The 4943-nt window shown below is 48.9% G+C and overlaps 1 non-coding gene across 1 annotated transcript; it reads left to right on the forward strand.

Moving 5' to 3' along the window:
• Positions 1 to 4601: 4601 nt before the first annotated feature.
• Trnas-cga lies at positions 4602 to 4675 on the forward strand. The gene has a single exon. It is a non-coding gene; the product is annotated as a tRNA-Ser (tRNA).
• The last annotated feature ends 268 nt before the right edge of the window (positions 4676 to 4943 follow it).

Here is a 4943-nt window from a genome sequence, read left to right on the forward strand (position 1 = left end):
CTCTGCGTCTTTGTATTATCCCTTGTAAAATAAAAACTGTATCCATCGTACGTCCTTTCCTAAAACCCATTTGTTCCTCATGTTCCTTACGTTTTTAAGTCTTGTGTTTAAAATCTTAGAATACATTGTGTATGCTGAGTCCAGTAAACTTATTTCCCTGTAGTTACTGCATAGGCCTTTGTTCAAAAATGGTTCAAATGCCTCTGAGCACTATGGGACTGAACATCAGAGGTCATCAGTCCCCTAAAACTTAGAACTACTTAAACCTAACTAACCTAAGTACATCACACACATCCATGCTCGAGGCAGGATTCGAACCTGCGACCGTAGCGGTCGCGCGGTTCCAGACTGTAGCGTCTAGAACCGCTCGGCCACAACAGCCGGCAGTTTATTCTCAGAGCGGGTTTAATTCGTCACAGGCTACGACAGTACATAGCTGTTACGGCGTTAAGTCAGCGCCGGCAAACAAACTGGGAACGACAGGGAAGAGATGGCTATGAGAAGAGGTCAGCCAATCGCACTCTGACCGACCTCCCTCCAAGACGACAACGCGAAAGCAGCGGCCTCTAGGAGAAGAGGACGTAAGCTCCGCACCTGGCTGGTGGCGGCCCACTTCGATAGAAGCTTACGGGACTTAACTGCTAAGGTCATCAGTCCCTAAGCTTATACACTACTTAACCTAAATTATCCTAAGGACAAACACACACACACACACACACATGCCCGTGAGAGGACTCGAACCTCCGCCGGGACCAGCCGCACATTCCATGACTGCAGCGCCTTAAACCGCTTTTTTTGGTTGATCTCATTTTGTTCTAAATTGTTCGTTGAATTTGTTCCTGACGGACGTCCGATGACACCGTTCAACTTGTTCGTTGATCCGTTCACTCAGTTTTTTTTATTACAGAGGGTAGCTAAACCCTCTGACCGAACACGCTGAGCTACCGTGCCGGCGACCGCTCGGCTAATCCGGCGCGGCGATAGAACCTTCAACTTTAGCCTCTGTGTTAACCGACGCATCGTAGCCTCTGTCATTAGCACTCTCTGCGTAGCACATTTGTTTATTCTCAAGAAGACTGATTATTATGTATGTCGCCCTTAGCTTGCGCCACACATATCACAGTTAAGTATTTTGTACTTGCTTTGTTATAATAAAATTAATACGAGTTGTTTGATTGTCTAGCGAACTGAGTATGCAGGATTTAAAGACACAACAATAGCGACCAGATTAGAGACTATAGTGGGTCTATTACTGATGAGCTTGTACCACAAATATGTCCGCCCCGACAGCTGAATGGTGCCGCACGGTAGTTCAACGTGTTTGGTCAGAGAGCTGCTTGGCCTCTGTAATAAAAAAGAACTGAGTGGAAGGTTCAACAAACTAACTTTAACGGACGTCATGTGACGTCCGCAACGACCAAACCCAACTAAAAAAAAAAAAAAAAAGTCAGCGTGGCGGACTGCCGTCCTCAGGGGCCCGGGTTCGATTCACGGCTGGGCCGAGGATTTTCTCCGTTGAGGGACTGGGTTTTGTGTTGTATTCATCATCATTTCATCCCCAAAAAAAAAAAAAAAATGGTTCAAATGGCTCTGAGCACTATGCGACTTAACTTCTAAGGTCATCAGTCGCCTAGAACTTAGAACTAATGAAACCTAACTAACCTAAGGACATCACACACATCCATGACCGAGGCAGGATTCGAACCTGCGACCGTTGCGGTATTTCATCCCCATCCGGCGCGCAGGTCGCCCAGTGTGGCGTCGAATGTAATAAGACCTGCACCAAGGCGGCCGGACCTGCCCCGTAAGGGGCCTCTGGATCAATGATGACAAACACTCATTTCCATTTTACCACAAATATGGACTCTATTCAAGTTAAGTTTCTAGTTCACGTAAATAAAGAAACGTATTAATACACGTGTGCATTAGTGTTGTAGAAAGATGATACCGGCCACCCCATAACGGTACAAGACTCTGCAAGTTACCTTCGTCCCATCCAGTAATACGACGGGGAAATTTGTTTTGCATCGAGCCACGCGTGTTTTAAAGAGACTGAACAGAGAGTTTGGAGCAGCTGGACCCCTGAGGCTGTGGCGCGGCGACTGGACGCGGAAGCTCGTCGCGGCGCCCGACCAATACGGACGGGACAGATAGGGCGACTCGGCAGGGTTGCGCAACGCCGGTCATACCGGCAGCCGGCGGGGCTGGCTTGCGCTGCAAGGCGCCGCGCGGCCAGAATCGCCGGCGTGCCCCGCGAGGCGACCAGGAAGTCGGCGTGGTGTGTCTGGCCGGGCCAAAGACCCCGCCGCGGGAAAAGTGGGCCCTGCAGGCGGCCGAGCCGGCCACCGTGTGAGAAGCAGAGCGCTGCCCGCTGCCAGTCAGGTATACCTCCTAGCTGCCTCTGGCCGCCCCTCTGTAATCGTTACGGGTGGCGGAGACACTTTCTCCACGACAGCTTACGTATAACTTATAAAAATTGGCCAACATTTGGAGCCACGGCAAAGATTCGGTGCTGTCACGAGAAACGAGACAAGTTTCCAGTACTATGAGACTTACATGGAAACTGGTTACTCAGTAGTATGGGTGGGTAATAAAGGCTGTCACACATCTACAAAGAAGATTACACATTAATAAGTATATTTACACTGTGATCACTTAATAACTGAGACATATGAAGAGTAAGTAGTGCAACGCATACTTTTATCGGCCAGTTTCGGTTGAAAAATACGGAATTTGTTATTGGACATCACGGAATATTCCCATGTCATCCCCTTTAGTTTCATAAAGTTCTGGTAGGTGGCGGCACTGTACATAGCCATCAAAATGGCGTCTCTATAACGGAGGTGCTCATTGAGTTTCCTTCAGCGGAAAACCAGAGCATCGCTGATATTCATAGGCACTTGCTGAAAGCTCACGGAGATATGAGAGTCAACAAAAGCTCGGAGAGTCGTTGGGCGAGGCGTCTGTCATGATTAAAACAATGTCATGCAAACCTGCCCGATCTCCCGCGTGCTGGACGGCTGCACATAGCCATCACTCTTGCAATCTTCGAACGTGCGAACATTCTCATTCGAATGAAATTACAATTAAATCAATACTATTAGCTGCTGACGGGTGTTGATATACATCAACGGGGACTGTTGAAAATGTATGTCCCAACCGGGACTCGAACCCGGGATCTCCTGCTTACATCCATCTGAGTAACCAAGGGCACAGAGGGTAGTGCGACTGCAGGGATTAATCGCCGGTACGCTCCCCGTGAGACCCACATTCTCAACTTATAGTCCACTCACTACATTCGTAGTGCCCCTGGCACTATACCCATTATTCGCGGAGACAATCCACCGAGTCCCGCAAGAGTTCAGGCAAATTGTGTGCATCCGCACTGAAGAAGGTCATCAGCCGGTTAGCCTTAAACGATGTGAAGATGTAATCTATTCTTTCGGACATCGACGGATCATAATCAAACACCTCGTTGCACAACTGGACGTCTCTACTGATAATGCTGACATATTGATCCACAATTCGGGGTACTTCAAGGTGTGTGCCCGCTGGGTTCTTCGCCGCCTAACAGAAGACCATAAAGAGGAACCAAGGACCATCTGCGCGGAATTATTTGCGCATTACGAGGCTGATCGCAACAATTTTTTGTCGAACATTGTCACAGGCAATAAAGCATGGGTTCATAATTTCGAACCGAAAATAAAACGGCAATCCATGGAGTGTCGCCACATCACTTCTCCCCCCAATGAAAAAGTTTAAAGCCACAACCACAGTCGGTAAAGCCATGACGACGGCCTTCTGGGCCTCTGAAGGGGTTATCCTATTTGATGTCCTCCATTATGGTACAACGACTAAGCCTGAAGTGTTATGGTACCTTTAGGGAATTGAAGAGACAACTTCAGAGTTAAAACTGTGTGCCCGACCGAAACTCGAACTCGGGACCTTTGCCTTTCGCTGGCAAGTGCTCTACCAACTGAGCTACCGAAGCACGACTCACGCCCGGTACTCATAGCTTTACTTCTGCCAGTACCTCGTCTCCTACCTTCCAAACTTTCCAGAAGCTCTCCTGCGAACCTTGTAGAACTAGCACTCCTGGAGAGTGAAAATCTCATTCTGGAAACATCCCCCAGGCTGTGGCTAAGCCATGTCTTCGCAATATCCTTTCTTTCAGAGACAACTTCAGAGTTAAAACTGTGTGCTAGTTCTGCAAGGTTCGCAGGAGCGCTTCTCTAAAGTTTGGAAGGTAGGAGACGAGGTACTGGCAGAAGTAAAGCTGTGAGTACCGGGCGTGAGTCGTGCTTCGGTAGCTCAGTTGGTAGAGCACTTTTCCGCGGAAGGCGAAGGTCCTGAGTTCGAGTCTCGGTCGGGCACACAGTTTTAATCTGCCAGGAAGTTTCATATCAGCGCACACTCCGCTGCAGAGTGAAAATCTCATTCTGGAAACATCCCCCAGGCTGTGGCTAAGCCACGTCTCCGCAATATCCTTTCTTTCAGGAGTGCTAGTTCTGCAAGGTTCGCAGGAGAGCTTCTGTAAAGTTTGGAAGGTAGGAGACGAGGTACTGGCAGAAGTAAAGCTGTGAGTACCGGGCGTGAGTCGTGCTTCGGTAGCTCAGTTGGTAGAGCACTTGCCCGCGAAAGGCAAAGGTCCCGAGTTCGAGTCTCGGTCGGGGCACACAGTTTTAATCTGCCAGGAAGTTTCATATCAGCGCACACTCCGCTGCAGGGTGAAAATCTCATTCTGGAAACTTCAGAGTGTTTGCTACCACAAAAATACAAACAAACTTTTCCTTCTCCATGACAACGCAAGACCTCACAGAAGTCTACGCACCCGAGAGGAGGTCACAAAACTTCATCTAATCTAAAGCCCTGACCTCGCACCTGCCGACTTCCACCTGCTTGGCCCAATGAAGGATGCACTCCGCGGGAAGCAGTATGTTTAT

Source organism: Schistocerca americana, chromosome 3 (genome assembly GCF_021461395.2).
Source record: "Schistocerca americana isolate TAMUIC-IGC-003095 chromosome 3, iqSchAmer2.1, whole genome shotgun sequence".
Classification (NCBI taxonomy): Eukaryota; Metazoa; Arthropoda; class Insecta; order Orthoptera; family Acrididae; genus Schistocerca; species Schistocerca americana.